The sequence below is a fragment of the Lolium perenne genome, chromosome 3 (assembly GCF_019359855.2).
Source record: "Lolium perenne isolate Kyuss_39 chromosome 3, Kyuss_2.0, whole genome shotgun sequence".
In the NCBI taxonomy this organism is placed as follows: Eukaryota; Viridiplantae; Streptophyta; class Magnoliopsida; order Poales; family Poaceae; genus Lolium; species Lolium perenne.
The window spans coordinates 268,639,708-268,666,321 of NC_067246.2; the positions used below are offsets into that span (position 1 = coordinate 268,639,708).

The 26,614-nt window shown below is 46.4% G+C and overlaps 1 long non-coding RNA gene across 2 annotated transcripts in view; it reads right to left on the reverse strand.

Moving 5' to 3' along the window:
- Window positions 1-19,667, reverse strand: part of LOC127344015 (uncharacterized) — a 46,275-nt gene extending 26,608 nt beyond the window's left edge. Inside the window, exons 1-4 of one of the 2 annotated variants that reach the window (XR_007877687.2) lie at window positions 19,479-19,667; window positions 19,263-19,344; window positions 18,877-19,181; window positions 18,695-18,778 (exon numbers count right to left, since the gene is read on the reverse strand). This is a non-coding gene — a long non-coding RNA (uncharacterized lncRNA). Of the gene's footprint in view, window positions 1-18,694; window positions 19,182-19,262; window positions 19,345-19,478 lie in introns of both variants that reach the window. The other variant, XR_007877686.2, reaches the window with a different exon arrangement.
- Between the last annotated feature and the right edge of the window lie 6,947 nt (window positions 19,668-26,614).

The window sequence follows — 26,614 nt, forward strand, 5'->3', positions numbered from 1 at the left end:
CCAAGTAGATGCTTGTAACTCCAAGAGGGAGTATTTATGCTCGATAGTGGGTTCATGCCTCCATTGATATCTGGGACAGTGACAGAAAGTTCTAAGGTTGTGGATGTGCTGTTGCCACTAGGGATAAAACATTAGTGCTATGTTCAAGGATGTAGTTACTAGTTACATTACGCGCAATACTTAATGCAATTGTCTGTTGTTAGCAACTTAATACGGAGGGTTCGGATGATAACCTGAAGGTGGACTTTTTAGGCATAGATGCATGCTGGATGGCGGTCTATGTACTTTGTCGTAATGCCCAATTAAATCTCACTATACTCATCATGATATGTATGTGCATGGTCATGCCCTCTTTATTTGTCAATTGCCCAACTATAATTTGTTCACCCAACATGCTGTTTATCTTATGGGAGAGACACCTCTAGTGAACTGTGGACCCCGGTCCAATTCTCTATACTGAAATACAATCTACTGCAATACTTGTTCTACTGTTTTCTGCAAACAATCATCTTCCACACAATACGGTTAATCCTTTGTTACAGCAAGCCGGTGAGATTGACAAGCTCCTTGTTTCGTTGGGGCAAAGTACTTTGGTTGTGTTGTGCAGGTTCCACGTTGGCGCCGGAATCTCTGGTGTTGCGCCGCACTACATCCCGCCGCCATCAACCTTCAACGTGCTTCTTGACTCCTACTGGTTCGATTAAACCTTGGTTTCTTACTGAGGGAAACTTGCCGCTGTGCGCATCACTGATGTCTACGTTCCCCCTCCTTTCCTGTAGACAGTGTTGGGCCTCCAAGAGCAGAGGTTTGTAGAACAGCAGCAAGTTTTCCCTTAAGTGGATCACCCAAGGTTTATCGAACTCAGGGAGGAAGAGGTCAAAGATATCCCTCTCATGCAACCCTGCAACCACAAAGCAAGAAGTCTCTTGTGTCCCCAACACACCTAATAGGTGCACTAGTTCGGCGAAGAGATAGTGAAATACAGTTGGTATGAATATATATGAGCAGTAGCAACGGTGCCAGAAAATAGCTTGCTGGCGTGTAGTTGATGGTGGTAGTATTGCAGCAGTAGTATCACAGTAAAACAGTAAACAAGCAGTAGTAACGCAGCAGTATTTAGGAACAAGGCCTAGGGATTACACTTTCACTAGTGGACACTCTCAACATTGATCACATAACAGAATAGATAAATGCATACTCTACACTTTTGTTGGATGATGAACACATTGCGTAGGATTACACGAACCCTCAATGCCGGAGTTAACAAGCTCCACAATAATGCTCATGTTTTAGTAACCTTATAGTGTAAGATAGATCAACAGACTAAACCAAGTACTAACATAGCATGCACACTGTCACCTTCATGCATATGTAGGAGGAATAGATCACATCAATATTATCATAGCAATAGTTAACTTCGCAATCTACAAGAGATCATGATCATAGCATAAACCAAGTACTAACACGGTGCACACACTGTCACCTTTACACACGTGCAGGAGGAATAGAACTACTTTAATAACATTGCTAGAGTAGCACATAGATAGTAGTGATACAAACTCATATGAATCTCAATCATGTAAAGCAGCTCATGAGATTATTGTATTGAGGTACATGGGAGAGAGATGAACCACATAGCTACAGCGGAGCCCTCAGCCTCGGGGGTGGATTACTCCCTCCTCATCATGGAGGCAGCGATGGCGGTGAAGATGGCGGTGAAGACGGCGGTGGAGATGGCTCCGGGGGCAATTCCCCGTCCCGGCATCGTGCCGGAACAGAGACTCCTGTCCCCCAGATCTTGGCGTTGCGATGGCGGCGGCTCTGGAAGGTTTCTGTGGTTTTCGCCGAACGTATCAGGGTTTTCGATCCAGGGGCTTTATATAGGCGAAGAGGGTCGAAGGGGCGACGAAACCATAGGGCGGCGCGGCCAGGGGGTGGGCCGCGCCACCCTATCATCTGGGGGCCCAGTGCCCCCCCTCTGGTCCTTCCCGGGTGTTCTGGATGCTTCCGGTGAAAATAGGAACTTGGGCGTTGATTTCGTCCGATTCCGAGAATATTTCGTTACTAGGATTTCTGAAACCAAAAACAGCAGAAAACAGGAACTGGCACTTCGGCATCTTGTTAATAGGTTAGTTCCAGAAAATGCACGAATATGGCATAAAGTGTGCATATAACATGTAGAAATCATCAATAATGTGGCATGGAACATAAGAAATTATCGATACGTCGGAGACGTATCAATCACACCTTCCTCTTGGGGTTCCCAACGGACGTGTCAACCACACGCATCAAGCAAATTTTTGGCGCCGTTGCCGGGGAGATCAAGACACGCTGCAAGGGGAGTCTCCACTTCTCAATCTCTTTACTTTGTTTTTGTCTTGCTTAGTTTTATTTACTACTTTGTTTGCTGCACTAAATCAAAATACAAAAAAATTAGTTGCTAGTTTTACTTTATTTGCTATCTTGTTTGCTATATCAAAAACACAAAAAAAATAGTTACTTGCATTTACTTTACTTGATTCATCATGTTTCCTTTTAATTTTACCACGAAAGACATACCGGTAGGACGTGGGTCTATAGTTGGGAGAAATAATATAGAGGAATTTTTCAACCATGTCAGTACCGTTGACGATTTTGAGGATAGACACTTGGTAGACCTTGCCCCTACCTATGAAATTGCTGCTGCTGCTTTAGTTCGCATATTGGAAACTAAATTTGTTAATCTCAATCCTATAATCCAACACATGTTTCTCACACTTGGTGATATGGAAGAAGGGGAAAAGAAAGATTTTGTTTTAGAAACCCTTCTTAGAGAATTTGGTGGTATAGCAAGAGAGGCTAGAAAGGTCTTTGCTAAATTTAATATGCTTGGTTCTTATACCAATTTTGTTAGTCTCCTTGAAAAGATGGATATGGATAGAATAAAGTACACTAATAATATTAATGATGGAGGGGAGATCAAAGCACCAATACCATGTAAACTCTTAGCTATGAATGATGCACTAGAAAATAACTATGCTTGGCTTGTTCCTGAAAATTTGTTTGATGAGAGTAGCACGCCTAAGACTAATGAAAAGGGAGATGCTAAAACTTATGTATCTAATATAATATGCATAGTTGAGAAAACTCCACACCCCGCTGAGAATGCACCACCCTTCGATAATACTTGATACACACTTTCTGCGCCTAGCTGAAAGGCGTTAAAGAAAAGCGCTTATGGGAGACAACCCATGTTTTTACCTACAGTACTTTGTTTTTATTTTGTGTCTTGGAAGTTTTTTACTACTGTGGCAACCTCTCCTTATCTTAGTTTAGTGTTTTGTTGTGCCAAGTAAAGTCGTTGATAGAAAAGTTCATACTAGATTTGGATTACTGTGCAGAAACAGATTTCTTTGCTGTCACGAATCTGGGCTGTTTTCCCTGTAGGTAACTCAGAAAATTATGCCAATTTACGTGAGTGATCCTCAGATATGTACGCAACTTTCATTCAATTTGAGCATTTTCATTTGAGCAAGTCTGGTGCCTCGATAAAATTCGTCAATACGAACTGTTCTGTTTTGACAGATTCTGCCTTTTATTTCGCATTGCCTCTTTTGCTATGTTGGATGAATTTATTTGATCCATTAATGTCCAGTAGCTTTATGCAATGTCCAGAAGTGTTAAGAATGATTATGTCACCTCTGAACATGTTAATTTTTATTGTCGCTAACCCTCTAATGAGTTGTTCTAAGTTTGGTGTGGAGGAAGTTTTCAAGGATCAAGAGAGGAGTATGATGCAACATGATCAAGGAGAGTGAAAGCTCTAAGCTTGGGGATGCCCCGGTGGTTCACCCCTGCATATATCAAGAATACTCAAGCGTCTAAGCTTGGGGATGCCCAAGGCATCCCCTTCTTCATCGACAACATTATCAGGTTCCTCCCCTGAAACTATATTTTTATTCCATCACATCTTATGTGCTTTGCTTGGAGCGTCGGTTTGTTTTTGTTTTTGTTTTGTTTGAATAAAATGGATCCTAGCATTCACTTTATGGGAGAGAGACACGCTCCGCTGTAGCATATGGACAAGTATGTCCTTAGTTTCTACTCATAGTTGGCGAAGTTTCTTCTTCGTTAAATTGTTATATGGTTGGAATTGGAAAATGATACATGTAGTAATTGCTATAAATGTCTTGGGTAATGTGATACTTGGCAATTGTTGTGCTCATGTTTAAGCTCTTGCATCATATGCTTTGCACCCATTAATGAAGAAATACATAGAGCATGCTAAAATTTGGTTTGCATATTTGGTTTCTCTAAGGTCTAGATAATTTCTAGTATTGAGTTTGAACAACAAGGAAGACGGTGTAGAGTCTTATAATGTTTTCAATATGTCTTTTATGTGAGTTTTGCTGCACCGGTTCATCCTTGTGTTTGTTTCAAATAAGCCTTGCTAGCCTAAACCTTGTATCGAGAGGGAATACTTCTCATGCATCCAAAATACTTGAGCCAACCACTATGCCATTTGTGTCCACCATACCTACCTACTACATGGTATTTTCCGCCATTCCAAAGTAAATTGCTTGAGTGCTACCTTTAAAATTCCATCATTCACCTTTGCAATATATAGCTCATGGGACAAATAGCTTAAAAACTATTGTGGTATTGAATATGTAATTATGCACTTTATCTCTTATTAAGTTGCTTGTTGTGCGATAACCATGTTCACTGGGGACGCCATCAACTACTCTTTGTTGAATTTCATGTGAGTTGCTATGCATGTTCGTCTTGTCTGAAGTAAGAGCGATCTACCACCTTATGGTTAAGCATGCATATTGTTAGAGAAGAACATTGGGCCGCTAACTAAAGCCATGATCCATGGTGGAAGTTTCAGTTTTGGACATACATCCTCAATCTCATATGAGAAAATTATTAGTTGTTGTTACATGCTTATGCATAAAAGAGGAGTCCATTATCTGTTGTCTATGTTGTCCCGGTATGGATGTCTAAGTTGAGAATAATCAATAGCGAGAAATCCAATGCGAGCTTTCTCCTTAGACCTTTGTACAGGCGGCATAGAGGTACCCCTTTGTGACACTTGGTTAAAACATGTGCATTGTGATGATCCGGTAGTCCAAGCTAATTAGGACAAGGTGCGGGCACTATTCGTACACTATGCATGAGGCTTGCAACTTGTAAGATATAATTTACATGATACATATGCTTTATTACTACCGTTGACAAAATTGTTTCATGTTTTCAAAATCAAAGCTCTAGCACAAATATAGCAATCGATGCTTTTCCTCTATGGAGGACCATTCTTTTTTACTTTTATGTTGAGTCAGTTCACCTATTTCTCTCCACCTCAAGAAGCAAACACTTGTGTGAACTGTGCATTGATTCCTACATACTTGCTTATTGCACTTATTATATTACTCTATGTTGACAATATCCATGAGATATACATGTTATGAGTTGAAAGCAACCGCTGAAACTTAATCTTCCTTTGTGTTGCTTCAATGCCTTTACTTTGAATTATTGCTTTATGAGTTAACTCTTATGCAAGACTTATTGATGCTTGTCTTGAAGTGCTATTCATGAAAAGTCTTTGCTATATGATTCACTTGTTTACTCATGTCATATACATTGTTTTGATCGCTGCATTCACTACATATGCTTTACAAATAGTATGATCAAGGTTATGATGGCATGTCACTCCAGAAATTATCTGTGTTATCGTTTTACCTGCTCGGGACGAGCAGAACTAAGCTTGGGGATGCTGATACGTCTCCGACGTATCGATAATTTCTTATGTTCCATGCCACATTATTGATGTTATCTACATGTTTTATGCACACTTTATGTCATATTCGTGCATTTTCTGGAACTAACCTATTAACAAGATGCCGAAGTGCCAGTTGCTGTTTTCTGCTGTTTTTGGTTTCAGAAATCCTAGTAACGAAATATTCTCGGAATTGGACGAAATCAACGCCCAGGGTCCTATTTTGCCACGAAGCTTCCAGAAGTCCGAAGAGGAGACGAAGTGGGGCCACGAGGTGCCCAGACCCTAGGGCGGCGCGGCCCCCCCCTTGGCCGCGCGGCCCTGTGGTGTGGGGCCCTCGTGCCGCCTCCTGACCTGCCCTTCCGCCTACTTAAAGCCTCCGTTGCGAAACCCCCAGTACCGAGAGCCACGATACGGAAAACCTTCCAGAGACGCCGCCGCCGCCGATCCCATCTCGGGGGATCCAGGAGATCGCCTCCGGCACCCTGCCGGAGAGGGGAATCATCTCCCGGAGGACTCTACGCCGCCATGGTCCCCTCCGGAGTGATGTGTGAGTAGTCTACCCCTGGACTATGGGTCCATAGCAGTAGCTAGATGGTTGTCTTCTCCCCATTGTGCTTCATTGTCGGATCTTGTGAGCTGCCTAACATGATCAAGATCATCTATCTGTAATTCTATATGTTGCGTTTGTTGGGATCCGATGAATAGAGAATACTTGTTATGTTGATTATCAAAGTTATGTCTATGTGTTGTTTATGATCTTGCATGCTCTCCGTTACTAGTAGATGCTCTGGCCAAGTAGATGCTTGTAACTCCAAGAGGGAGTATTTATGCTCGATAGTGGGTTCATGCCTCCATTGATATCTGGGACAGTGACAGAAAGTTCTAAGGTTGTGGATGTGCTGTTGCCACTAGGGATAAAACATTAGTGCTATGTTCAAGGATGTAGTTACTAGTTACATTACGCGCAATACTTAATGCAATTGTCTGTTGTTAGCAACTTAATACTGGAGGGGGTTCGGATGATAACCTGAAGGTGGACTTTTTAGGCATAGATGCATGCTGGATGGCGGTCTATGTACTTTGTCGTAATGCCCAATTAAATCTCACTATACTCATCATGATATGTATGTGCATGGTCATGCCCTCTTTATTTGTCAATTGCCCAACTGTAATTTGTTCACCCAACATGCTGTTTATCTTATGGGAGAGACACCTCTAGTGAACTGTGGACCTCGGTCCAATTCTCTATACTGAAATACAATCTACTGCAATACTTGTTCTACTGTTTTCTGCAAACAATCATCTTCCACACAATACGGTTAATCCTTTGTTACAGCAAGCCGGTGAGACTGACAACCTCACTGTTTCGTTGGAGCAAAGTACTTTGGTTGTGTTGTGCAGGTTCCACGTTGGCGCCGGAATCTCTGGTGTTGCGCCGCACTACATCCCGCCGCCATCAACCTTCAACGTGCTTCTTGACTCCTACTGGTTCGATTAAACCTTGGTTTCTTACTGAGGGAAACTTGCCGCTGTGCGCATCACACCTTCCTCTTGGGGTTCCCAACGGACGTGTCAACCACACGCATCACTTACCGGAACCCATTGGGGGAGCGTGTCGGAGAAAGATGCCTGCCAGACTGGGATGCGAGGCACAGGCTGGACGGGGTGTATCTGTCCAAAGTGATCAAGTCCGAGGGACCACCAGGCCCAAAGTGCTTTGGCCCCCGGGTCATGAGGGAAGAACCACCAGTGCGCAACTTTCAGTTGCCCCGAGACACAAACATGCGATGGCACCACTAAACCGGAAGGCTGTGGTGATGAGGTTTACCCGGAGGAGACCGCCATCTGTTTCTTCCCCTTCCGGCCTGAGGGAACGGAACTCGATACCTTCCAGCGCTTGGCAGCCGGAGCATCGCTGCTGCCGGCATCGGAAGCCGGAGCCTTACGCACTCTGGAGGCCGGGGGATCTCCTACTTCGGCATCGATGGGAGTCACGTGCTCTAGCACCGGGGGTTACCGGTCAGCTGAAACCGGCGCCACAAAGAAAGCACAAGATAACGCAAGTGACGTAAATACCTCAAGCACAACACAGTCGTTGTCATCATAGCCGGAATCGGCGGCCCAAGTTCCGGAAGGGTCACATGGATCCGGTGCGCCACATTAACTGCGCGAGGGAGACGAAGGATTTGAAGCCCGACGATGGCGCGCCAGGTACAGTGCGCATGTCTCTGACAGGCACAAGTTTCGGGGTATTCTGGACTTCGTCGAGACAAGCATTAAAGACCAAGGAACCGGCAGAAAGAAGCCGGAGATGTTCGATGATGGTTGTTCAGCTAAGTGGGTTCGGCAAGGAGCCGGATGAGTCTAAATGGAAACAGGAAGGTTTAAACCGGTACCTTGAGAAAATAGAACCTGGCATGGTACGTTGGATAAGATCCACCGGACTATACCAGCTTCGGGGACTAATGTTGGGGGGATGACCCCCGGTATGCCAAAGGCATGCCAAACCGGATGGTTTGGGCCGTCAAAGTACCGGTTCAAAGATTATTCCGGATGATAATGTTCCGATAGTAAAACATACCGGTATCCCAGGAGGGGTATACCGGAACCGACTAAGAAGCTACCGGGGTAGCGGTACAAGCTGCACAGTAACACGTAGGCAAGACTGGTCAAAGATTCTCTTCAAAGCTAGAGGACAAAGATGAGCTAAGCAAAGTAGCTTTAAACGAGGCCTTGACACCAAAGAGGAGGGTGACGCCAAAAGCAGCCGCAGGACGTCAGCCTCCCTGATTAAAGAAGCCGGCGCCGCTGTTTATGATTAAAGTTACTTTGTAAAAGTAGTTTGTCTAGTCAAAGATGCCATTAGGGTTCCTTGCTCTGTAAGCCACCTCTCCCTTATATAAGGAGAGGGGGTAGCCCATTACACGGGCATGTACGATACGCAATAGGAGAGAAACCTTGTATCCAAAAACTTTTATCCTGTGGAGATCAATAAAGAGAAAGATCTAGAGCAGAGTTCTTCCTTGTGTGTTTCTTCTTGTATTGCGGCCTTTGGTTGTGTTCTTGATGAAAGCATCCGGAAGTTCGTCCAATCTAATCGAAAACCCTCCCCCGAATCCTCTAGCGCACATTCGGCCCCAACATAAGCCATCCCATGGCATGCGTACATTCACCACGACGACAGTTGGCGCCCACCGTGGGGCCAGCAGCTGTGCTTGCTGGAGTTCATATTCGGGCGGGCCTCCTCACCATCGCCGGCGAGCGTGTCGTCACCGCGCTTGTCGACCGTGTTTTCTCCATGGACTTCATCAACGATAACACGGGCTGCTTCGCCAATGGCGGTAAGTTTCCCAAGAACGGCCGTGTCATGGAGCTTGGCAGCCACCGCGTCTACCTCGGCACCGTCCTGGAGCGCCAGTACCTCTCGCCGGTACTGGTGGCGCCAGACCCGCCAAGATCTTCACCAACTCGCGGGCTGCGCTCCAACCGCGCAGCCGGCAGCGTCGAGGTTATGATGGTCGGCGCAGGAGGTGTTGGCGAAGCGGCAGCTGAGGAGGGTGCTGGGCCCGCCAAGTTTGGGCGCATGGCAAAGCCTCCAACGGAGCCCTACGGGGTCACCCCGGCACCTCTACCGCGCCACCGGCGGCAACCCTACTGCAGGCCGCCATGAGCTCGTTAGCCACGCCCATCGCTATCAACCCCGGTAATGTAAGGAGTTCTTTTGCGTACCTTATTTGCTATCAGTAATATGCCGACACCTCGAATGAATCTCGGGGACTGCCTCTACCGGAATCGCATGCAATGTGTTTCTTTTCTCAGTATACCGGTTTGATTGTTGGACATCTTCTTTTTCCGGTATAGTAGCATGCTAAACCTACCGGAGTCTTCGACTTTGCTGCTGTCCGAAACCCGGCTTCATGGCAAGCAAGATAAACCGGTAGGAACTAAGCACGCGAACCACGAAAAGAGGAAATGGGAACAAACAATCCGGAAAATCTAATTAACCCCGGTTATACCGTTTTTTTTTGTGAAAAATCTCGAATTATTTCTAAGTTCAAGAAAGTGCTTACTTGGCAAAAGAACTTTGTGACTCATACGCCAAAAAACCCAGAGAGGTAGGTAGAGCCAAAGCAAAAGAACCAAGCGTGCATCGGATTGAACTCGGGAATGAATCCGGAGTGTTCACCGTGCAAGATAAAAAAGCAGAACGAACTGAAAGGTGTCAAACAAACCAAGACTACCGGTTTAGCATAATAAGCTTAAGAGTCAAGCATGCAAACCTAAAAGCTACTTCAGTTCAACACAACCAAAGAGTCTTAAATTGTATCTTACATCTTCTCACCACGGCATACCGGGGGAAATTTCACAAGATTATTTGTCATGAGACAGGAACAGAGTTTTCACAGGTAAAGTGGAAATGAGCTATCCGGGGCTTGGATGGCAGTAGCAGGTGTTTCTGGGGCTTGCTCAGGGGCAGCTTGGCTCGAACGAAGCCGAGCCGACATTCATATGCGTAGAGTTGCTACTAAGGTTAAGTATTTGTGATGTATATGCATTGACTAACCTTGTCTTTAGGCACAACTATTTTCGGATGAGAATTCATTGCTATCGTTAACCTTCTTAGCTCATCATATATATTGACATCATACAGTTTGTCTCACATCACCGTTTATCATGGCATCATCCAAACTCTCAGATCGCTGTTTATCATGGCATCATCCAAACTCTCAGATCGCCGTTTATCATGGCATCATCCAAACTCTCAGATCGCTGTTTATCATGGCATCATCCGAACTCTCAGATCGTCGTTTATCATGGCATCATCCAAACTCTCAGATCGCCGTTTATCATGGCATCATCCAAACTCTCAGATCGCCGTTTATCATGGCACCATCTAATATCCCAGATTGCTGTTTATTCCGGTATACGCAAAGAAGGCTATACACCGGTATGTGACAAGCCCAAGAGGGCAAAATGTCAAATGTGCCAAGATGGCAAAATTTCAATCCGGTATACGCCAAGAAGGGTATACACCGGTATATGACAAGCCCAAGAGGGAAAAATGTCAAACGTGCCAAGATGGCAAAAATTTCAATCCGGTGTACGCCAAGAAGGCTATACACCGGTATGTGACAAGCCCAAGAGGGCAAAATGTCAAACGTGCCAAGATGGCAAAATTTCAATCCGGTATACGCCAAGAAGGCTATACACCGGTATATGATAAGCCCAAGAGGGAAAAATGTCAAACGTGCCAAGATGGCAAAAATTTCAATCCGGTGTACGCCAAGAAGGCTATACACCGGTATGTGACAAACCCAAGAGGGTAAAATGTCAAACGTGCCAAGATGGCAAAATTTCAATCCGGTGTACGCCAAGAAGGCTATACACCGGTATGTGACAAGCCCAAGAGGGCAAAATGTCAAACGTGCCAAGATGGCAAAATTTCAATCCGGTATACGCCAAGAAGGCTATACACCGGTATATGACAAGCCCAAGAGGGCAAAATGTCAAACGTGCCAAGATGACAAAATTTCAATCCGGTATACGCCAAGAAGGCTATACACCGGTATATGACAAGCCCAAGAGGGCAAAATGTCAAACGTGCCAAGATGGCAAAATTTCAATCCGGTATACGCCAAGAAGGCTATACACCGGTATGTGACAAGCCCAAGAGGGCAAAATGTCAAACGTGCCAAGATGGCAAAATTTCAATCCGGTGTACGCCAAGAAGGCTATACACCGGTATGTGACAAGCCCAAGAGGGCAAAATGTCAAACGTGCCAAGATGGCAAAATTTCAATCCGGTATACGCCAAGAAGGCTATACACCGGTATGTGACAAGCCCAAGAGGGCAAAATGTCAAACATGCCAAGATGGCAAAATTTCAATCCGGTATACGCCAAGAAGGCTATACACCGGTATGTGGCAAGCCCAAGAGGGCAAAATGTCAAACATGCCAAGATGGTAAAAAGATGTCGGTAAAAGAAGGAGATGATAACAAGAGCTAACCATTGGCAAGTTTCGCGCCAAGTACTGCGTGCTTAACCCGAAACTCGGGGACTGGCTATGCCGGTTTCTTGGCAGGTTTCGCGCCAAGTACTGTGTGCTTAACCCGAAACTCGGGGACTGGCTATGCTGATTTTTTGACAAGTTTCGTGCCAAGCACTGCGTGCTTAACCCAAAACTCGGGGACTGTGAGTATATACATCGGATTTCATGTGAAAACCGGCATAAGATACCAGATAAGTTATGAATGTTCCGGGTAGGTGCGGTCCTGCGTTGGAAAAACGCAGACGATGTTCGGAGTGGTAAAAATAGATACCGGAGTAACTAATCTGGTATGGAGTTTGAGTGAACCTGGTACGGCCCATCGACTGATACCGCTGACCCGCACCAGCTTCGGATGAAACAGCAGGCTAGGGTAAAAGAGCTACTTGATACAATTGAGGCACAAATGCAGAGATGGCACGCAATAACAAAGCGGCATCTCAATCCATGCGTTCGGCAAGGGATGCCGAAAGCAAGTCGCACGGGCAGGCCTCGTCCCCTCATCCGGACAGAAGAAAAGAAAAAGATGCAAATGCATAGCAGATGACTGTGTATGATCCGGTTCTGGCCGGAAAGCAACACGCCGGGCAACATGATGCCGGTAGGAAAAGCCAAGGGGCGAGGTAGGCCGAAAATGGCTATGCCGGAAAAAATGATGCCGGAAGAGGCAAGACCGGGCAAAGTTATCGCGCATCCAGAGCGGCGTATGCCGGTGACGAAAGGCCGCCAAGGTACGCAAGGCGTAATGTCGCAGTGCCAAACCGGTATGATGAAGCCGATTCCGGAATGGAACGAGCTTACCGGAACCCATTGGGGGAGCGTGTCGGAGAAAGATGCCTGCCAGACTGGGATGCGAGGCACAGGCTAGACGGGGTGTATCTGTCCGAAGTGATCAAGTCCGAGGGACCACCAAGCCCAAAGTGCTTTGGCCCCCGGGTCATGAGGGAAGAACCACCAGTGCGCAACTTTCAGTTGCCCCGAGACACAAACATGCGATGGCACCACTAAACCGGAAGGCTGTGGTGATGAGGTTTACCCGGAGGAGACCGCCATCTGTTTCTTCCCCTTCCGGCCTGAGGGAACGGAACTCGATACCTTCCAGCACTTGGCAGCCGGAGCATCGCTGCTGCCGGCATCGGAAGCCGGAGCCTTACGCACTCTGGAGGCCGGGGGATCTCCTACTTCAGCATCGATGGGAGTCACGTGCTCTAGCACCGGGGGTTACCGGTCAGCTGAAACCGGCGCCACAAAGAAAGCACAAGATAACGCAAGTGACGTAAATACCTCAAGCACAACACAGTCATTGTCGTCATAGCCGGAATCGGCGGCCCAAGTTCCGGAAGGGTCACATGGATCCGGTGCGCCACATTAACTGCGCGAGGGAGACGAAGGATTTGAAGCCCGATGATGGCGCGCCAGGTACAGTGCGCATGTCTCTGACAGGCACAAGTTTCGAGGTATTCTGGACTTCGTCGAGACAAGCATTAAAGACCAAGGAACTGGCAGAAAGAAGCCGGAGATGTTCGATGATGGTTGTTCAGCTAAGTGGGTTCGGCAAGGAGCCGGATGAGTCTAAATGGAAACCGGAAGGTTTAAACCGGTACCTTGAGAAAATAGAACCTGGCATGGTCCGTTGGATAGGATCCACCGGACTATACCAGCTTCGGGGACTAATGTTGGGGGGATGACCCCCGGTATGCCAAAGGCATGCCAAACCGGATGGTTTGGGCCGTCAAAGTACCGGTTCAAAGATTATTCCGGATGATAATGTTCCGATAGTAAAACATACCGGTATCCCAGGAGGGGTATACCGGAACCGGCTAAGAAGCTACCGGGGTAGCGGTACAAGCTGCACTGTAACACGTAGGCAAGACTGGTCAAAGATTCTCTTCAGAGCTAGAGGACAAAGATGAGCTAAGCAAAGTAGCTTTAAACGAGGCCCTGACACCAAAGAGGAGGGTGACGCCAAAAGCAGCCGCAGGACGTCAGCCTCCCTGATTAAAGAAGCCGGCGTCGCTGTTTATGATTAAAGTTACTTTGTAAAAGTAGTTTGTCTAGTCAAAGATGCCATTAGGGTTCCTTGCTCTGTAAGCCACCTCTCCCTTATATAAGGAGAGGGGGTAGCCCATTACACGGGCATGTACGATACGCAATAGGAGAGAAACCTTGTATCCAAAAACTTTTATCCTGTGGAGATCAATAAAGAGAAAGATCTAGAGCAGAGTTCTTCCTTGTGTGTTTCTTCTTGTATTGCGGCCTTTGGTTGTGTTCTTGATGAAAGCATCCGGAAGTTCGTCCAATCTAATCGAAAACCCTCCCCCGAATCCTCTAGCGCACATTCGGCCCCAACATAAGCCATCCCATGGCATCTGTCTGTTCACCACGACGACACTCGTCAATATGGTTTGCTTGCAAGATCTCCATGATACTGCGCCACCTCCAAAGGTAAATACATACCCACTTGTGGCATACAGATCAGCTACATCTGAGATCCAATTCGAATCACTATATCCTTCAAGCACAGCTGGGTGCCCTGAATAGTGAATCCCATAACTCATTGTACCACATAGGTAGCGCATGACCCTATCAAGTGCATGCCAATGATCAGTACCCGGGTTTGACATGAACCTACTCAACTTGCTAACAGCAAAAGAGATGTCGGGTCTAGTCGCGCTCGCTAAGTACATGAGTGAGCCAACGATCTGAGAATATCTCAATTGATCTATGGCAATCCTCCGGTTCTTGCGTAGTGTCACACTGGGATCAGAAGGTGTTGGAGAAGACTTGCTATCAATATAGCCGAACCGGCTCAAAATCTTCTCAACATAATGGGATTGCGTTAGAGTAATCCCACTCTCGTTCTTAATCAGCTTGATGTTCAGAATCACATCAGCTTCTCCCAGATCTTTCATATCAAAACTCTTTGACAAGAAAGACTTGACCTCGTATATTACTCTCATGTTTGTACCAAAGATCAGAATATCATCCACATACAAACATAGTATAACACCTTCGCCCCCACCATAGCGATAGTAAACACACTTGTCAGCCTCATTGACAACAAAGCCTACAGAAGTTAAAGTTCTGTCAAACTTCTCATGCCATTGCTTAGGTGCTTGTTTCAGGCCATATAAAGATTTCAGCAACTTGCACACCTTTCTTTCTTCACCTTTTACTACAAACCCATCAGGCTGATCCATATAGATTTCCTCTTCCAACTCTCCATTAAGGAAAGCTGTCTTTACGTCCATTTGATGAACGATAAGACCATAGGAGGCAGCCATGGATAGTAGTACTCGAATGGTGGTAAGTCTAGCGGCAATTGAATAGGTGTCAAGTAATCTTCGCCTTCTCTCTGTGTGTAGCCTTTCGCTACAAGCCGCGCCTTGTACTTTTCAATAGTACCATCAGGTCTTAGCTTCTTCTTGAACACCCATTTGCAGCCCACAGGCTTGCATCCATGGGGTCGTTCTGATAGCTCCCAAGTTCCATTAGAAAGGATCGAGTCCATCTCGTTATGGACAGCTTCTTTCCAGTCATCTGCATCTGGAGATGCATATGCCTCTGCAATGGACGTGGGAGTATCATCCACAAGGTACACAATGAAATCATCACCAAAGGATTTTTCAATCCTTCGTCTCTTGCTCCGTTTAGGAGCTTCATTGTCATCCTTCTCAGTAACATTCTCATGTGATTGTTCAAAATACTCATTAGATGTACTGGACTCAGGAATTATCTCAGTAGAAATTCTAGCAATGTTATGCATATCTTTCATAGGAAACATATTCTCAAAAAATGTTGCATCACGAGATTCCATAATAGTATCAACATGCATATCAGGTACCTCGGATTGAACTACTAAAAATCTATATCCTACACTCCGAGGAGCATAACCTAGAAAGATACAATCCACTGTCTTTGGTCCAAGTTTGCGCTTCTTAGTAATTGGAATATTGACTTTCGCCAAACATCCCCATGTGCGCAAATACGAAAGTGATGGTTTTCTCCCAGCCCACTCCTCGTAAGGGGTTTTATCTTTATTCTTGTTAGGAACTCTATTCAGGACATGACATGAAGTCAACAAAACCTCCCCCCACCATGCCTTTGATAAACTAGCAGTAGCTAACATGGAATTCACCAAGTCAGTCAGCGTGCGGTTTTTCCTCTCGGCAACCCCGTTTGATTGGGGTGAATAGGGAGGCGTCCTCTCATGAATAATGCCATGTTCCTCACAGAATTCATCAAAGATTTTAGGAAAATATTCGCCATCACGATCCGACCTAAGACGCTTGATCTTTCTCTCTAGTTGATTTTCAACTTCAGCCTTATAAATTTTAAAGTAGTCTAAAGCTTCATCTTTAGTTCGCAACAAATAAACATAGCAAAATCTAGTCGCATCATCAATCAATGTCATGAAATATCTCTTTCCACCTTTTGTCAACACACCATTCATCTCGCATAGATCAGAATGTATGAGTTCTAGAGGTGCCAAGTTTCTCTCCTCGGCCGCCTTGTGAGGCTTCCGAGGTTGCTTTGATTGCACACAACTATGGCACTTAGAACCTTTGGCAATGGTGAAATTCGGAATTAAACTTAAACTGGATAGCCGAGACATTAAACCAAAATTAATGTGACATAAACGAGAATGCCAAACACTGGTATCATCACTAACATTGCCACATATATGGTTCACAGACTTATTACTGAAATCAGAAAGCGAAAAGCGGAACAAGCCTCCGCACTCATAGCCTTTACCAATAAATTGTCCAAACTTGGAAACAACTACTTTATTCGACTCTAAAACAACCTTAAACCCATCTCTGCATAGAAGGGAGCCGCTAACGAGATTCTTGTTCATAGTAGGGACATGCTGCACGTTCCTCAGCTGCACGATCTTCCCCGAAGTGAACTTCAGATCTACCGTGCCAACACCACGAACAGAAGCATGTGACCCATTCCCCATCAAGACGGAAGAATCCCGGGCGACCTGGTAAGAAGTGAACATGGATATGTCAGCACACACATGAACATTAGCACCTGTATCAATCCACCAACATGGAGATTGAAATACCGAAAGAACAGTAAAGAGATTACCGTACCCATCAGCATTGCTAGCGGTCACCGTGTTGACTTGCCTCGCCTTTTTCTTGCGGTCTGCCCTCTCTGGACAGTCCTTAGAAAAGTGGCCAGTCTCTCCACATGTAAAGCAGCTCAGATCTGCTTTGTTTATCATCTTCTTCTTCTTGAAGGTTGTAGTCTTCATAGGCTTATTGAAGGAGGGCTTGTTATTCCCTTTGTTCTTGCTGTAGGGTTTCTTCTGCACCATGTTGGCGCTAGACTGACCCTCTCCTTTCTCAGTATTATCCTTAGCCCGAGCTTTCTCCTCAACATCAAGAGATGCTATCAGATTTTCAACTGATATCTCCTGTCTCTTGTGTTTGAGAGTTGTGGCAAAGTTCCTCCATGAAGGGGGCAACTTAGCGATGATGCATCCAGCCACAAACTTGTCAGGTAAGGCACACTTAAGGAGTTCAAGCTCTTTCGCAATGCACTGTATCTCATGAGCTTGTTCGACTACAGAACGGTTGTTAACCATCCTGATGTCATGGAAGCTCTCCATGATGTACAGTTCACTGCCTGCATCGGTTGCACCGAACTTAGCATTCAGTGCATCCCAGAGCTCTTTACCATCTGTTATGTGCATGTACACATCACACAGACGATCAGCAAGAATACTTAGAACGCATCCGACGAAGAGAGTATTGTTTTCCTTGAACTTGTTCTGATCTTGGTCAGATATAGTTCCTTCAGGTAAACCCTTAGCAACATCGAACACTTTCAGATGAGTAAGCCAGAGCATGGCCTTATACTGCCACCTCTTAAAGTGCACACCGGTAAACTTATCCGGCCTCAGTGCATCGAAAAAACCAGCCATAGTTAACTCAGGAAATTGCCTACAATTAGGTTTTTGGATTGTTGAATAATTAGGCACAATTTTCATGATTAATTCCAGAATATAAAACATGATGGCAGCAACTAGCAACATGTGAAACTCAAACATACTAGATGCATTAATCAACATGAGTAGCAGCAGCGCAAACGGTAAAGCATCCATCGCTAAACAGATCGAGATATGTCGCACGTACCGATCTGGTGGAGGTGGCGGTGGAGGTGTAGCAGATGATGTCGCGGCAGTAACGTTGTTGATGACAACGTTGTTGACGACGGGGACGACGGGTCGAAGTAGACGGCGTTGAAGACGACGGTAGGCAGCACCGCCCGACTTGGACGGAAGGCGACCCGTGATGAAGAGGTTGAGCAGTCGCGCAGAGCGCTTCCCAAAAACCTAATTCGCCCTCTCCCGTACAGGATCGCAAGGACGAGCGGTTTCGGAGACCTGCTCTCCCGTTCGCCGATGCACGTCGGCGCGCGGGATGGAGTAAGCTACGATGGCGGCGCAAGCAGAGAGAGGTGGAAACCCTAACTCGTATATATGATGTGTTTCTGCGGTTATGTAGGCTCGGGAAACGCGTCCGTCTAGGACTCTGTTCGTTTTCCTGAGCTGCAAAAAGTAAGGAAAGTCTCGGCTCGAGGCTCAATCCACTCACCACGAGCGCGGCGCGTCGAGACGAGACGAGACGAGCGCGTGTAGCACTCCTATTCTCACTCACTTACTAGTGGTGAAACAACCCACCTTATAATAAGGTGGTCTAACTTCCTCCCAACTTTCCATGTGGGACTAAACTTCCCACCTCTTGCCACTCCCTAGTGAGCTGCCACCAACTTGGACTCTAACTCACAAGGCTGCCACTATGTGGGCTTTGAGATTTATAGGAAAAACTGAAACCTAATTTGGGCCACTAAAAATGGGCCCAATATTTCAACATGAACTTCTCTTTCGCCTCATCTTATTTGTAGACAGACACTGCATCGTCTTATTTGTAGTACAGCATATACAGACTTATCGTCCTGTGTATTCATTATTGCAGATTAGAGACTACGCAACTAGCTATATAGTGCACAGCATATGTAGATGTGTAGTGCAAGCAGTCAACAACACCACCTACTATCGGATCAGGCCATGGGCTGGTGAGCATCTGTCTAGTTCTTCGTCGTCCTGGAGACCCTGTGCGCAACTGCCGTTGCTTGACTTTTTCTCTACTGTGATGCATACATAGGCTGAAAACGTACAACAACGAAAGACAAACACACATATACTCACTCATTCATGTACACAGTACACATGTATAGGCATATAGCTCAGGCCGGATCGCTCGTCGGCCGCCATCTGGCGCGAGGTCAGGTCACGAATATGATGGATGGGTCGCAGCAGCACTCGTCGACGAGGCAGCAGCAGCACAGAGCGGCAAGGCTAATAAAAACAGCACGCATGTAAATAACAAGAATAGAGCGCAGAGGAGTGAAATGTGATGATGCTCCTTTTAATAGTTACCATCCTTCGAGGAAGCCCGTCTGCCGTCTCGGTGGCGGGGCGTACTGCGGCGGCGCCATCACCGGCGGTCCGTTGTAGTACCCTGCGTATACGGGTGTTCCCATTCCACACATGAGCAGAAAAAAAGGAGTGCAATGCAAGGAAAGCACAGAGACATGTATCTTTCGTGTCTCTGTCATGCGTGGGAAACTGTAGTTATGCGCAAACTGCGGTTACCTTGGTTTTGCGGGTACGAGTACCCATACCTGCGATCACTCATGCTGGTCACTGACTCCGAGTTCAAGTTCAGATGGTGTCTATCTTAAAATGGAGACAAAAAGAGTTCAGATGGCTGTGCTATATCCCATGGAGGAGAAGATGGCGCAGTCTTGAGCCGGGGAGAGTATAAATAGCGGCTGCAAAGCGCAGATCGAGTAGTTTGCTATATTGCCGCGGATTACAATTTACGTGGTGCTTAAAGCATCTAAAACATTCTGCTCGCGCCGCTGTCAGCAGCTCATCGATCCAAGGTTGCAGCAGGAAACGAATAAAGCTCATCGTTATCTCTTTGCCCACTTTTTGACCTTTGGCATCATTATTCCTATCTTTAGCTTCAAGGAAATAATGAAAGATCATTCACATACTGTAACCTGTTTGCTGTGGCCAGGACTGCTGCCGAAAAAAAAAACTGTACAAAAAGGAAAAAAAATTAGCCTAGAACGAATACTAATTGGAGACTTGTGGAGATAAGTGCTGCTGCTCGAAGTAGGTTTGTCACGTGCGAATCTTTAATTTGCAGTACGTGTGAATCTTCTTCGCGAGAGGTAAGTAAAGCTAGGGATTCCTCGAGAATTCAGAGATGTGGATTGGCGAGACGAGGTGAATGATCCGGTGAAAACACCAGAAATGGATCGACGGATTCGTGGCAGCACACATTTGGCTCTCGTGAGAGCTACTGCCTCATCCTGTCATCTGAACCTCTGAATGAGCTACGATCAGCATGCAGATGCTGGATTCTTTGTTTCTTTCACACGATTGATGCCGGCCAGATCACCGTTTTGTAGAGTTCTCAGTGAGTATGACATAGGGCCACATTGGAGTGACGCGTGGTGCATATAGTGCGATTTGCCGTGCACAAGAACTAAATGCCTAAATCAACTTAAGAATTTCTTTTTTTCAGAACCAACAAAAGAGTTCAGATAACCACCGGAATTTTCTGGCCGGCAGAGTTCTCTGGGCTAGAGAAGGTAGCTCAAAACCTGTTAGGAACTCATCAATTTTGCCAAACATAAAATCAAAATCAACGCCATCTCTTTGTTCAGAATGCACCGGAATTTGACTCGTCGGATAAACTAAGATGAATCGGATTCTGGAGACAACATCAAGTCGTGTGGCCTCAACAGCAAAACGGATCTATGTAGAATAAAAATGTTATCAGAGCATGTCTAGCAGGCGCCTTATTTTTCTGCCCCGTATTTCGTCGCTTTTTCGCCCCGTATAAAAAAAATGCTCGTAGATACACCGCTCCGTCTAGTAGACCCCGTATTTGACCCCGTATATTTGTAAATTTAAAACCCCGGGAAACTAGTTCATTCATAGTTTGTCGATCATACATAGGAATCGACATACCTACATACAAAATGCGCGATCATGGATCGCGACTTCTAGTCGGAGAGGTCGATGATGAACCCGTCGGCCTCCGCCTCCGCCTCCCGCGCCTCCGCCTCCTTCACGGCGGCGATGGCCGCCGCCCTATCTTCCTCCTCCGCCCTCTTCCTCTCGTCGGCGTCCTTGAGGGACTCTTCAATCGCCTTCAAGAAGGCGGGGTCCTGGTCCTCGTCTTCCTCCTCCTCCTCGCCGGCGAGCGGAGCACCTCCGCCGCTGGTGCTCCCGATGGTCGCCCTCCATGCCTCGGCCACCCGGCGTTGGCGCTCCCACTCGGCGCGCCACGCCTCGAACTTGGGGCCGCTCATCGTTTTGAGCGGCGGGTCCTCGTGGTACCAGCGGCCGCCCCGCGTGAAGTCACGGAGCTTCGACGGGACGAACACGCCGACGTCGTACTTGCAGGCCGCGCGGCGGCTCCCGGCGGCGGATCTTTTGCATTGAAGCCGCCAGGCATCCTCCACGTTGTCCGGCGAGCGGGATCACTTCGATCCGCTCACCGGCGAGGCGGTACTGCGGCGGCGGGAGTCCATGCCGGTGATGGGGTGGAATGCGGCGCGGGGGAGCGAGGAATTTCTCGCCGGAGCAGGATGGAGGAGGCGGCGGCGCACGGCGGAGCTAGGGTTGCGAGTGAGGGGTTAACCCCTCACTCGCACCTGCGCCCAGTATAAGTAGGGGGCGGCGGGTCCGATTTCCTGGGCCCCGTATTCCGCCGAAACGGGGCGGCCCGAATACGGGGCCTGCTAGACGGCCCAAACCGCACCTGCCCCGTATCTCGCCGGAATTTTACGGGGTGGGTGGGTTATAAGGGGCATGTTAGACATGCTCTCAGATGCCATGATCTAATTCGAGTTTCTCATTCTTTTGCCACTTATGGAGGCATTATTGCCTTCAGTATGCAAATGACATTTTATTTATTAAAAAAACCTTAAAATACTATTCTGTAAAACAGGTTCTTGCTTTTTTAGGCAAACTCTTGTGCGTGTGTGTGTATACATCTAACTTGTAATTGCAATGTTTGGACTCCGATATATATGGAGGGACGTTCTATGGAGCGTATACATATCTAGAAATTGCCACGTGGCAATGGCCCAGCGTGTCAATTGCCATCCAATGTCGATCAAAAATACAATGGTTGGCAACTTGATTGCTCCGTGTGCTAAAATTTGAACACTCAATATGATCTTCATTTACTTTAAAATGTTCAATCTTTTCCTCTAATCCTCAATCACCTTGTAGAGGTAAAGGTACATTGATTACCTTCTTTAGGAATTTAGTGAGTTTTGGTTTGTTGGCCTCTCCCAATTCTTGTTTCTTTATACAGTATCAGAAAATAACAATGTTTTATCTTAGCTACCATACGAATTTTGCACATAATCATATGTAAAAGAAATTTATGCAAGTATGAGGCCAAAATCCTTAAATGCAAAACCTTAGATACAACCCTAAAAAAATAATTTGTCAAGCCAAATGCGGGGAAGGCCTTGTATATCCCCGCCTTTTTTTTATTGAACTCGCAAATTGATAGAACTGAATGATTCAATGAATAATTCTTTCATCGGTATTTCCTTGGCACCATTATCAAATTGAAGCATTTCAATTTCATTTTGAAGATTTAGGGTTTAAGACCGCTCCTAGTTTTTTCTTTTATTATGGTTGGGTGGGCCTTCTTCTGACTGTGACAAACTAACCGTTTCACAAACTTGATTCTCCTTTTCTTTTTTGGATAGTGCTAGACGTCCCCCGGGGGATTTGATTTCCCAGCCCCCGGGTTCCCATGCTGACACGTGTCCTTTTTGCTGCCAGGTAGCAAAAAATCTCGATCTTGCTTCAGTGTAGCAAAAAATGGTTCACCCACAAAAATAAAACAAAAAAGGCTGAGCTCGCCGGACACACACCGGAGACTCGCCGGAGACCTCGCCGGAAAGCTTGTAGCAAACAAAATATGCTATTGTAGCGAAAAAAGATATCGTCGGAGACATCAAGGGGGAACTTGCCGGAGAACTCACCGGACATCTCGCCATATACCCCTAGCAAACATATTGTGCACATGTAGCAAAACCGCAAATAAATTGTAGCAAATTTGTTTATTCATATGTTGCAAATCCTATAAGACATCAACGAAGACCTCGCCTGTAGCAGACAACAGCGCCGTCTGAGGTTGTAGGCTTGCAGCAACTCCATCCGCCCAAGATAGCAAAACCAAAAGCCGCTAGTAGCAACGCCCTACGCCTAGGGGAGCAAAGTAGGCCTCCGCCGGTAGCAAAAATTTTCCCTCTCCCGGTAGCAATGCTGGAGACCTCAGATAGCAAAATCGGTATCCACAGGTAGCAACAACACAAGTCTAAGGCAGCAAAACTCCTGACGAATCAGAGGAGTACCACCTTGTTAGCAAAACTCCTTCCGCCCCGGCTTGTAGCACTGCCGTGCCACCTTGTCCGCAGCGTGCACTATTGCAGCACCACCATGCACCGCCAGTAGCACCACCGGCCTACCCCTGGCAGCACCTCGCCACACAACTGGCAGGAGATGGTCGAGGAAGGAGCGGCACACGCGGGGCGCCGTGATACGTCTCAAACGTATCTATAATTTCTTATGTTCCATGCTAGTTTTATGACAATACTCACATGTTTTATATACACTTTATATCATTTTTATGCATTTTCCGGCACTAACCTATTAACAAGATGCCGAAGCGCCAGTTCCTGTTTTCTGCTGTTTTTGGTTTCAGAAATCCTACACAGGAAGTATTCTCGAAATTGGACGAAACAAAAGCCCACGGTCTTATTTTCCACGGAGCCTCCAGAAGTCCGAAGAGGAGACGAAGAGGGGCGTCGAGGCGGCCACACCATAGGGGGGCGCGGCCCCACCCCTGGCCGCGCCGCCCTATGGGGTGGGCCCCTCGAGCGTCCCCCGACTCTCCCCCTTCGCCTATATATTCTCTCCGTCGCGAAAACCCTATTACCGAGAGCCACGATACGAGAAAAGTTCCAGAGACGCCGCCGCCGCCAATCCCATCTCGGGGGATTCAGGAGATCGCCTCCGGCACCCTGCCGGAGAGGGGAATCATCACCCGGAGGACTCTACATCACCATGCCCGCTGATACGTCTCCGACGTATCGATAATTTCTTGTGTTCCATGCCACATTATTGATAATATCTACATGTTTTATGCACACTTTATGTCATATTCGTGCATTTTCTGGAACTAACCTATTAACAAGATGCCGAAGTGCCAGTTGCTGTTTTCTGCTGTTTTTGGTTTCAGAAATCCTAGTAACGAAATTGAAGGAGATATGCCCTAGAGGCAATAATAAAGTGGTTATTATTTATATCTTTATGTTTATGATAAATGTTTATATATCATGCTAGAATTGTATTAACCGAAACATTAGTACATGTGTGATATGTAGACAAACAAGAAATCCCTAGTATGCCTCTTAAACTAGCTTGTTGATTAATGGATGATTAGTTTCATAATCATGAACATTGGATGTTATTAATAACAAGGTTATGTCATTGTATGAATGATGTAATGGGCACACCCAATTAAGCGTAGCATAAGATCTCGTCATTAAGTTATTTGCTATAAGCTTTTGATACATAGTTACCTAGTCCTTATGACCATGAGATCATGTAAATCACTTATACCGGAAAGGTACTTTGATTACACCAAACACCACTGCGTAAATGGGTGGCTATAAAGGTGGGATTAAGTATCCGGAAAGTATGAGTTGAGGCATATGGATCAACAGTGGGATTTGTCCATCCCGATGACGGATAGATATACTCTGGGCCCTCTCGGTGGAATGTCGTCTAATGTCTTGCAAGCATATGAATGAGTTCATAAGAGACCACATACCACGGTACGAGTAAAGAGTACTTGTCAGGAGACGAGGTTGAACAAGGTATAGAGTGATACCGAAGATCAAACCTCGGACAAGTAAAATATCGCGAGACAAAGGGAATTGGTAATGTATGTGAATGGTTCATTCGATCACTAAAGTCATCGTTGAATATGTGGGAGCCATTATGGATCTCCAGATCCCGCTATTGGTTATTGGTCGGAGTGAGTACTCAACCATGTCCGCATAGTTCACGAACCGTAGGGTGACACACTTAAAGTTGGATGTTGAAATGGTAGTACTTGAATATGGAATGGAGTTCGAATATTTGTTCGGAGTCCCGGATGAGATCCCGGACATCACGAGGAGTTCCGGAATGGTCCGGAGAATAAGATTCATATATAGGATGTCATTTTATGTGAAATAAAATGTCGCGGAAGGTTCTATGGAAGGTTCTAGAAGGTTCTAGAAAAGTCCGGAAGAAACCACCAAGGAAGGTGGAGTCCACATGGGACTCCACCTCCATGGCCGGCCAACCCTCGATGGGGAGGAGTCCCAAGTGGACTCCTCCATAGGGGGCCGGCCACCCCCCACATGGGAGGTGGAAATCCCACCTTTTGGTGGGAGTCCTAGTTGGGCTAGGTTTCCCCTCTTATGGAAGGTTTTGGTTCGGGTCTTATTCGAAGACTTGGACACCAACACTTGGGGATCCACCTATATAATGAGGGGCCAAGGGAGGGGGCCGGCCACCCCAAGACCACAAGCTGGCCGCCCCATTGAAGTGGCCGGCCACCCCCTCCCAAACCCTAGCCGCCCCCCTCTCCTCCATATCTCCCGCGTAGCTTAGCGAAGCTCCGCCGGACTTCTTCACCGCCACCGACACCACGCCGTCGTGCTGTCGGATTCAAGAGGAGCTACTACTTCCGCTGCCCGCTGGAACGGGAGGTGGACGTCGTCTTCATCAACAACCGAACGTGTGACCGAGTACGGAGGTGCTGCCCGTTCGTGGCGCCGGAACCGATCGTGATCAAGATCTTCTACGCGCTTTTGCAAGCGGCAAGTGATCGTCTACCGCAGCAACAAGAGCCTCATCTTGTAGGCTTTGGAATCTCTTCAAGGGTGAGACTCGATACCCCCTCGTTGCTACCGTCTTCTAGATTGCATCTTGGCTTGGATTGCGTGTTCGCCGTAGGAAATTTTTTGTTTTCTATGCAACGTTATCCTACAGTGGTATCAGAGCCGTGTCTATGCATAGATGGTTGCATGAGTAGAACACAATGGTTTGTGGGCGTTGATGCTCTTGTTATCTTTAGTTTGAGTACTTTGCATCTTTATGGCATAGTGGGATGAAGCGGCTCGGACTAACTTTACATGACCGCGTTCATGAGACTTGTTCCTCGTTCGACATGCAACTTGTATTGCATAAGAGGCTTTGCGGATGTCTGTCTCTCCTACTGTAGTAAAGATTCAATTTACTCTTCTATTGAAAACATTAGTATCAACGTTGTGGTTCATGTTCGTAGGTAGATTAGATCTCTCTCGAAAACCCTAAACCACGTAAAATATGCAAACCAAATTAGAGACGTCTAACTTGTTTTTGCAGGGTTTGGTGATGTGATATGGCCATAATGTGATGATGAATATGTATGAGATGATCATTATTGTATTGTGGCAACCGGCAGGAGCCTTATGGTTGTCTTTAAATTTCATGTTGAGTAGTATTTCAAAGTAATTGTAATAGTTGCTACATGGAGGACAATCATGAAGACGGCGCCATTGACCTTGACGCTACGCCGACGATGATGGAGATCATGCCCGAAGATGATGGAGATCATGTCCGTGCTTTGGAGATGAAGATCAAAGGCG